Source organism: Ixodes scapularis, unplaced genomic scaffold, assembly GCF_016920785.2.
Source record: "Ixodes scapularis isolate PalLabHiFi unplaced genomic scaffold, ASM1692078v2 PGA_scaffold3__209_contigs__length_174095766, whole genome shotgun sequence".
NCBI classification, from domain to species: domain Eukaryota; kingdom Metazoa; phylum Arthropoda; class Arachnida; order Ixodida; family Ixodidae; genus Ixodes; species Ixodes scapularis.
In genome coordinates this window covers 37812091-37822532 of record NW_024609868.1, presented here as the reverse complement: position 1 = coordinate 37822532, position 10442 = coordinate 37812091, and the positions used below count along the sequence as shown (strand labels likewise).

At 48.3% G+C, this 10442-nt stretch overlaps 1 pseudogene; it reads left to right on the top strand.

Annotated features, from left to right (window-relative positions):
• The first annotated feature begins 4089 nt into the window (after nucleotides 1-4089).
• LOC115327366 lies at nucleotides 4090-9719 on the top strand (annotated as a pseudogene).
• Nucleotides 9720-10442: the final 723 nt, after the last annotated feature.

Here is a 10442-nt window from a genome sequence, read left to right as displayed (position 1 = left end):
TATATGAAATCTCATTAGCTGCGGAGCGATAATAAGGTGTGCTGGACTCGGCACGCGGCCGCCGCCAGTGACTATTAGCGCCGAGATGTTTCGGTGGCGCCCTCTTATGGTTTCCCTCCGTGACGTCACGACTGGCATTTGCCTCGCTGTGACGTCACCAGTTGTTATTCTGGCTATTTACCATCGGGTGCGACGGCGAGTTCGATGGTGTTTTTAAAAAGCACAGTAGAAGCTAGAAGCTATCGCAATCCGAAACTAACACCGTCAAAGTTGACAATCTGACAGTGCTCATATTCCCATGGTCTGGCCAATCGTGGAAAGCTGACCGCAGCGACGCTTTTGGTCGCGCACATCGCTAATACATAAGCTGGCACGTCGCATCGACGTCATAGAAAACTTTTTCTCGTTTATTCCTTTAATTTTGTTTTATTTGCTATGGGAAAGAGTGCGATACGCCCGAAGCTAATATCGCACGCACGCGCAAATGCGAGCTGGCGCATTATTGCGCACGCGTAAGCGCGAGTTCTGTTCGTGTCCGCACGATGAAGGCAGACGCCAAGTAAAACGACCGTGCAGCGCAGATTCGCTGGTGTACACGACCCCCTCCCCACCAAAATTCAAATGGCGAGGAGAAAAAAAAGGCGTCCATAGCTACGTTGCTGCCCTGTTGCGGAAGTGATCACAAAGCAAAGGAAACTGGAGGCTAGCTGTGAGCGTGTGGATTTCTAACGCGCTCGTCAAGGGGATTGGTAGTCCTTTTGAACCGATCGCATGAAACGGTTTCTTCAAGTCGCAGTTTCGCTGCTCACACATCGTACAAAAAAACACGGCGTTCGTTGCAGACGTGGTGACAGAATTATCTTCTGACACGCCTCAAACGTATTTGACCAAAAAAAAAAAATAAAACAGAAAAAGGCCGAAGTTGTTGCTGCCGCTTCGCTGATTCTCAAAGAAATCCGTGAGCATTTCGGGCAGTGGTTCTATACAACAAAGCACGGTGAATGCAGCCTCCCAGCAGTTTTCCGCGGGGTGAACATTCCCAAAACTCCTCTTCTCCCTGGTGCAAGCAGGTCAGGTCACTTAGCGCTTGTATGAATGACGAGCGCTCGATGCGCGTAAAATGACAAAGCCATTTCTTTGTGCGTATTTATTCACCGCGAGCGTGCGTTTAATCCTGCGGCGGGCAGTCGGCGATCTCGTGCAAACGGCGTCGTTGGTCCTTTTGGGCCTTGCGTTGCCGTGCACGTCACTGCTGGATACAGGGGCGACGACACGGTGCGCTTACGGCCCATCTCACATGGTAAGAGGACTGCGCGTCAAGAACGGCGTGGCAGGTCGCAGAACGGAACCGCAGCCCGTCCACAGGTCTCCAAAGCCTACGGCAGGAGCTTCCGAGGCAGTCCAAAGCGCGGACCCGCACCCCGCCTGCCACCTGTCAGCGCTTGCAGAAGCTGTTTCCCAGCCAGTTTCCACAGCCAGTGGGGCTGTGGCGCCATCTGTCACTGCTTGCAGAGGATTTCCCTAGCCAGTTTCCACTGATGATGATGATGATGCGGTTCTTTCTCTTTGGAGCGGGCGGGCTTGAACTGAGCTATTGCCCGAGCCTAAGACCCTGTAGGTGTTAATGGTCCCTGATGTTAACGTTTTTTCACCAGCACTCGAGCCTTTTTTTTTTTTTTTTGAAGATCACACCTGGAAATCACGCCCAGCCAGTTGGGCTGTGGCGCCGTCCCGTGGCGACGTTGCGAGCTTTGGTTAGTCCACACCAGTTTAAGGTCGGCGCATGTGACAGGGCACTAACGTTAACGCATTAAAAGTAAAGTCCATGTGATACGCCTTTTGTCTCCTAACGGGTTATCATCTCGCCTCAATCACAGACGTTGCATAAAACGTATAACAAACAAAAAGATAACTTTTGACGGACCATTTTCTCCACAGGCTATTAACATCTGGAACTCCCCCTTCCCAAGGAAACAATACTTATTTCAGACCCATCCATTTTCCTCCGATCAGTCACCTTACACCTCTGATAAACACCACTGAACTACCAGGTTGTAACTCTACGCGGTTTTTATTATTATCGTTTCGTTTGTCTTTTCTTTTGTTTTCTAGAGTTTCAAAGTATTTTATTTTATTCGCCCCCCTCCCCCTCTTTTTTTATATAATGCCCCTCCCATCTGGCCCTTAAGGAGGCAAAAAGCGCAAATTGTTCCGTGTATGTTTATACAGCCGGCATTTAGTCTCCCTCAGAGGGCGTCTGGAGTCTCTGCTGTAGATGAGAAATTTATCCAGTGCGGTACAACCGCTAGCCTGGGGTCTTAAAGGGATACTGAACCAAGGAATTTAGTGTCCATAATAAGTGGCGCACGTTCTTTCCACGAGCCAGCAGCCGCCGGTGTGCGCGAGCACACGCAACCAAAATGACGTCGAAGACCTCCATTCGCGCTTAAGATGACAGTGAAATGCATGGGCATCCAGCCAAAGGAGAATAAAAACAAGTTTTCTATCTACACAGTGGTGTCTGGTGTAAAAGGTTAGCGATTGATTGGTCTAACAAGCACGTAGCTTTCATCTGTAGAGATGAAAAGCCTGTCTTTATTCTCCTTTGGTCCGAAGCCCATACGTTTCACTGCTCGCGCGAATGGAGGTCTTTGACGTCATTTTGTTGCGTGTGCTCGCGCACACCGGCGGCTGCTGGCTCGTGGAAAGAACGTGCGCCACTTATTATGGACACTAAATTCTTTGGTTCAGTATCCCTTTAACGTGCACCACGCAGTAGTGATACACGACCGCACGCCAGTACGATGCTCATCCAGATTGAAACGGGCAGGGGTGGGGAGGAATAGGAGGAAGAAATGAAATAAATAAATGGAAGTAAGCATGTTTGCCTCACGTACACTGATCCACCAGAACATTAGGAACACCTTATGTGGAAATGAGCGCGCCTAGCTGAAGCGCCACACGGTGGGTGCTTTTCGGGGAGGGATGTGCTCAGTGATCGGCGGGACCAGCTGGATTCCCTCCCCGACTCAAAGCATTTACACGAACGGTGCGAAGCCTAGAGGGATGTCAGTCTTATCAGACGCATTTAGTGGTCGCACTCTCGAACAGGGTTTGCTGCGCGTTGACGAAAGTAGAAGAATGCAGGCGTAGATGAAACGGCAATGCTGAGGACGACGAACTGCTTCTTACTAAAATAAAGACGCTTTTTGAACGGGTGGCTGCAACACGAAGACGTGGAATCAAAAACCAGTTGTATGAGGAGCGGCTTGAGGACGGCATTGATGAATATCGAAGACTCCTTAAGGGCGCCTCGGTCGACATGCGCCACAGCGCAAGCCGCACCAAGTTAGGCAATCCCAATGCAACCTCCGGCATCTGGCTGAGCAAAATCTGTAAAGTTGCCAGACAAGCGAACAAAATACCGCAAATTGCAAGGAGATCCCAGGCCAAGGGGGGTGCGTTTGTGAAACTCGAGCAAAAGCTTCCCCATGGAATGTCTACTTCAGCGCGGCTCCGCACAAGGGCCTGACGTTGTCGCGACGTGATACTCACCGCGGGGAGAGAAGCGAGAAATGTCTAACTCCCGCGTAAATACCCTTTGCCATCTTCTGATGCGGATGGGAGATAACGGCTACCGGGGATACCGAGGAATCATTTTGCCAAATACGCGTGCATGTAATGGGAAAGGCTGCTCATGGGAAATATTTGCATCTTGTACTTTTAACATTGTTTATATTGTCACATAAGACAGAAAGCACATCTCTTTCCTTCGAAATGTTGCGTTTCCGCCGCATAATTGCGAGGCAAAGATATTCCCTATGTCGCTTCTAGCACTTTGGATCAAGCAACAACGCCTCATCCAACGCAAAAAAAAATATGAAAAAATACAGCGCAGAATAATCGACATTACTCAAGAAAGCTAAATGTGTGCAGAACACCTAGCAGTGCAACATTGGACACAATTATGCGACAGCATGAATGGGTTTAATGCACACCGCCAAGGTATGCCATATGTTTTGAGCGCTGCTCGGCCAACCGAAACCATGGCATGCTCTGCAACGCCACCAACTACAAACAGGCTGTACGATGAAAGACCTGATCAAGGAGATCCGAGATACTTTCTATCCAGGTTTTGACCCACAAGGTATTGACATTCCCACTAGAAATAATGCACAAGACATGGGAATCAATTTACCATTTACTCAAGGTGAACTTCAAATGGCCCTGCCCCTACTGCGGCGAAAAACCGCCCCAGAACCGGACAAGATCGCGTATGGTATTCTGTGGAACCTATATCTTACAACAAACAAACAGAACTCCTGAAGATAATCAATCAGGTAAGGAAAACTGATCAAATACGACCCACGTGGAAGGAAGCATACGTGAGCATGTTACAAAAACCAGGAAAATTCCTCAACAACCCAGGCAACTTACGCCCCTATCTTCATGGTGTCATACGTGGGCAAGCTCGTGGGAAAATTGTCCTTACAAGATTATAATGGCATCTCGAAAATATCGACGAACTCGCTCACACCCTTATCGGCTTTCGAAAACACATGAGCACTCAAGATGTAGCCCTTATGATACACGAGGTAGTATACGCTACACCCAGCGCAGTTCAACTTTGCACCATCGTGGTGATAGATATTAAAAAAGCCTTCGACAATGTTCTACAGACCGCCATCATGCAACACCTGGCAGAGGCCAACCCTCGCTGTCGTACGATTTAGCAACATCAAGAATTTTCTCACTAACAGAACTTTGCGCATTCCGGGGCTAGATGGCCAACCATTCGAGCGTTCCCCGTACATCGAGGAACTCCGAAGTGTGCAATACTCTCACCGACGCTCTTTAACCTTGCCATGAAACCTCTTCCTCTCAAGTTCAACCAGGTCTCTAACCTTAAACATGCCATCTATGCAGACGACATTACCCTCTGGTGTACCAAAAAAAACGCCGGGGAGAAAAAGTCGACCTTGCAAAAGGGCCTCGATATCATAGCAGCGCATGCACAAAATATAGGCCTACATTACTCCCCAGAGAAGTCGGTATGCGTCGTAGTCATCAACTCTTACCGCAAGAGGGCCGAAACCAGCAGAAACTCTATCAAGCCCCATCTGGACGGGCTTCCCGTCCCTAAAAGACATTTCACCAAGATGCTGAACTTCTTTCGGCAGCAAAACGAAGAAAATGCAGAATAGATGAAACGGATTATACGCAGCAGATACATCTAGTTCTACACAAGATCAACAGAATTACTAAACGCAAATCCGGCCTCAAAGAGCATGAAGTGGGTAAAATCATGACGGCAACCATTTATTCCAGAACTATGTATGCCTACCCCTACATTTGTATGAGAACTCGAGGCGTTTCAAGCAACGGTTCGAAATCTTCATGACAGCTACGGAGCCACGTGCCGAAAGGAAGGAGGGACGGAAGATCGCGTTGTTGCGGCATGTTGCTGGGGAGCAGGCCGTGGAAGTCTACGACACCTTCAACGTCGAGGGGGAGCAAACCTACGAGGCCGTAGTAGAAAAGTTTCCTAACTACTGTTTCCCAAGAAGAATGAAACGTACGAGCGTTACGTATTCAGGATGCGAGAGCAGACAGAAGATGAGCTGTTTGAGCAATTTTACAGAGACCTTTTGTTGAAGGCTAAGTAAGACCTGCGAATTTGGTAGTTTGGCAGACTGAATGATCAGAGATCAAATAGTGCGTGGTATATCGAACAAGAAACTACGTCAAAGGCTGTTGCGAGAGCAGGAATTATCACTTACCGGAGCAGTGGACATGTGTAAAGCAAACGAAATAGCGGAAAAACAAAACAAAGTTTGGGACAAGCCAGAAGAGTTCGTTCTCAGTATTCACCAGACAACTAAAAGACGTTCGACGGTGCCAGTGGAAGCACCACCTGCACGAGACCACTGTCAGAAGTGTAACTTCATTCACAAAGGAACAGGCTGTCCAGCAACAGGAAAAGAATGCAGGAGATGCCATCGTTAAGGTCATTTCGCGTCTTGCTGTCCGAAGCAACGAGTGAACGCGATAACTAAAGAAAACGACGATCAAGCCACGGATGCCGGGAGTGACTTTGAAATTCTGGAGGTGGGAGCACGTACTTCTGCAAGTAATCAAGCAGAGTGGCTGGTACCGGCGAAGATAGCTGATAAGGATATTATGCTGAAGATTGATACTGGAGCCCAAGCAAACTTGTTGCCATTGTCGTGGTGGAAACGAGCAGGCAGGAGTGCGGATTTTCGAAGGAGTACGGCAGTCTTGCGCAGTTACAGTGGCGGCATAATTGCACACGCAGGAAAAGCATCCTTGACTGAGGATTGCAACAACACAAAAGAACTCATCGAGTTCTTCATTGTAAAAAAAGTCGCGGGCTCCTATTCGCGGTCTCAAGGCCAGTGAACTCCTTGGACTCGTGAATCGTGTTTCGGCAGTTTCCTGCAATAACTTGAGCGCAGTGACCTCCGAATTCCCTGAGGTGTTCCAGGGGTTAGGCTGTGTGAAACGGGCATACCACATGGTGCTAAAGGAAGGAGCTAGGCCAACGGTGCAAGCAGCCCGGCGAGTCCCTCAAGCTTTGTGGCAGCCACTGGAGAGGGAGCTGCAGCGCTTAACCAGTGCCAACGTTATCCGGAAAGTGGATAAGCCAGCTGACTGGGTGAGTCCTTTGGTTATTGTGCTAAAAAAGACGGACAGCTCAGGGTATGTCTGGATCCTCAGAACATAAACGAGTGGGTGAAGTGAGAGCATTACCAACTTCCCAAAAGAGAAGACATTGTGGCAGAGCTCTTTGATGCACTATGGTTTTCAACCCTTGATGCAAATTCCGGGTTTCACCATATACCGTTAGATGATGAGACCACGAGAATCTGCACATTTGCTACTCCATTTGGAAGATGCCAGTACCTCCGGCTACCGTTTGGAATAGCTTCTGCACCGGAAGTATTTCACAAGACCATGTCTCAAATGCTTGAGGGTTTACCCGGAGTTCGAGTGTACATCGATGACCTTCTGGTGTGGGGTAGAACACAGGCCGAGAACAATGACAGATTACGCGCTGTACTGCAGAGAGCCTGTCAAGAGGGTCTCACGTTCAACATAATCAAGTGCAAACTGGCCCGCAAGGAAATTGAGTTTTTCGGGGACGAGATTAATGAAAATGGTATCTCCCCAAGCCCAGCTCTCGTTAAGAGCATTCACAATTTTCCACAACCAGTAAGTAAGAAAAAAATACAACGATTATTGGGGTTTATAAACTACTTTGGTAATTGGTTGCCTAGCTTGGCCCTTGAGGGCAACGTTAATGCGCAGAGTTATTAAGGACAGCTCAGTGTTCGAGTGGTTTGACGCACACCAAATAGAATACGAACGTTTGAAAAATCTCATGTCTACAACCCCAGTGCTCGCACTCTTTGATCCGGCAAAACCCACGATAGTATCTTCGGATGCTTCAAAATATGGGATAGGCGCGGCGCTCTTACGACATGTTGAGGGATGGAAACCAGTGGCCTACGCTTCCAGAGTCTTGTCTAGTGCGGAAACACGCTATGCGCTAATTGAAAAAGAGGGTCTTGGAGTCACTTACGGTCTCGAAAACTTTCACCACTTTGTGTACGGACGCCGAGCTATAGCGGAAACTGACGATAAACCTCTGATTGCGATTGCACAAAAAGTGTACGAGATATGCCACCGCGCTCGCAGCGTTTTTTCTTGAGGCTCATGAAGTATGAGTTCCAGCTGACGTTCGTCCCTGGCAGACCGATGTTGAGGAGCATGCATTAGAGATTCAGCACAGCCTAGTAAGCGAAGCAACTAAGATTGAGCTGGTGCGTGAAACTGCTTGGGACACTGTCCTCACAGACGTAATTAACTGTTTCCGAGCAAACCTCCCTATTCATGGACAGTACAAACCTTCCACCGGGGAATTAACAGAACTATCTGGAGTTTTGGTTAAGGGCGTAAAGATGCGCCATTCCAGAGGCCATGCGCCAGCGAATACTTGAGACGATACACGATGGCCATTTTGGTATCAATAAGTGTAAAGCACGAGCAAGACAGCTAGTTTTCCAGCGCGGCATTAAAGGGATACTGAACCAAGGAATTTAGTGTCCATAATAAGTGGCGCACGTTCTTTCCACGAGCCAGCAGCCGCCGGTGTGCGGGAGCACAAGCAACAAATATGACGTCACAGACCTCCACTCGCGGTTGAGATGACAGTGAAATGTATGGGCTTCGGACCAAAGAAAAATAAAGACAAGCTTTTCATCTACACAGTGGTGTCTGGTGTGAAAGGTAAGCGATGAATTGGTCTAACAAGCACGTAGCTTTCACTTGTAGAGATGAAAAGACTGTCTTTATTCTCCTTTAGTCCGAAGCCCACTGTCACCTCAACCGCGAATGGAGGTCTGTGACGTCATTTTTGTTGCGTGTGCTCGCGCACACCGGCGGCTGCTGGCTCGTGGAAAGAACGTGCGCCACTTATTATGGGCACTACATTCCTTGGTTCAGTATCCCTTTAACGAAGATATCGCGAGAATGATTCACCGGTGGTCAATCTGTCAACAGTTTCCGTACAAGCAACCGAACGAGCCACTAATGATGCGTGAGGTTCCAGGCTTACAATGGACGCGCGTTGGTGTAGACCTCTTTGAGCAGGCGGGGAACACGTACCTAGTTGCCTATAATGCCTTTGCCAACTTCCCAGAGGTACAGAGGCTCAGAGAGGCAACATCAGAAACTGTTATTTGGCCGTTAAGCAGCATGTTTGCTAGACATGGAATACCTCTAGAGGTGTGCGGCGACAACGGTCCACAGTTCTCGTCACGTCATTTCAAGAGTTTCGCTTTGAAGTATGATTTTAAGCACACCACGTCCAGACCGCATTTTTCACGTTCCAGCGGACTTGCAGAAAAGGGCGTGCAAGTGGTAAAACGAATACTGCGGAAAACTGCTGAAGCTAATGAAGACTTCTGGCTGCGATTGCTTGGTTACAGGTCTACACCCCTGGAGGATGGCCGGTGCCCCAGCGAGCTTCTATTGGGACGCCGCATTAGGTCCCGTCTTCCTGACTTCGCGCCAGCAGTTCCAAAACCAGCCAGAAGACACACACAGGATACCACCAAAGGATGTCTTTTGAGGCCACTACAGGACGGTGACGTGGTACGTCTGAGGGACAAAGGACAGTGGGTCACAAAGGGCCAAGTGTTAAGGAACGTGGCGCCTCGTTCTTCGCTGGTTGTCACGCAGGATGGCGGTGAATATCGACGCAACAGAGAACACCTGCTACCGACGAATGAAGACCTGGTGAGTTCCGATTGCTTTGAGGAGCACCTGGAGGATTACCCAGCCTGTGCCCTGACCAGCATTCAAGCTGCACCGGCTGCATTGACCCCAACAGTGCAGCATGAAGATCCAGCCATCACAACCACAGTCGCTCCTTCAAGGAGAACTCCGACCAGCTCCCCAGCTGCAGTCAACTCCGCAGCGAGAACAGAGAATGATCGGACCATGTGCTGCTCGGACATCAGCCCGAACTGTGCGGTGACCCCAAAGGCTAAACTAGGATCAGAACTTCCAGCAGCAAGCTTAACGGGCTTTTGGGTTATTCCTTTTTATATTTCGTGTTTTGTGTATTTTGTCTATTTTCGTATGTATTTCTTGTTGGTTTTCCATAGTCCAAACAAAGGTAGATGTAACAGTCCTGATACTTGCGCCACCGCCACACTGAGTGGTAGACGACAATAAAGACGAAGTGACTTGCTTTCTGCCCGCTGAACCGGATGCCTCGCTGACTGATACACATAGCTCAGCGTGCAGTCTGTACAGCACGCAGCGCGCGCGTGTTCGTCGCTTTGGAAAACGCGCAAAAATACATTTTTACTTGTGTTGTTGCACAATTTATCTGCTTTTTTTTTTAAGCGGATTATGTTTTTGTGGTTCGATATCGGTGTCGGTCGTTCGCGTTGCCGTTTAGAGGCACGCTTTGAAGCCCGGGGCCATTGTGGCAAGCATCGCAGATTTGAAAACGATTTTCTAAAACATATATGAAAAAAGCATCAAATTTTGAGCTAACAATCCAGCCTACCAATGCAACCTACGAATGCGGGAGTTAAAAAAAAAAGTTGCCCTAAACAAGTTTGGCAACAAAAAAAAAAAAAAGAGATTAACAAGGGTAACAACGGACAGGCAACAGTAAACGGGAAAGAAATCGTGCCCGTCTTATTTATTTGATTCTTTTTATATTCTTGGGTTTACCTCAATTCCCAAATAAGCTTCTTGCTTCTCTTTTTTATTAATGCTCAAATCACAATATACAAAAAAAAACTACTGCAGTCGAATGTGTTCTGTAAACGGAGCCATCCACCGCCGCAATATTAAGCGCAATACTTCTCCAAACAAATTTACTCCACTCATACAACTGTATT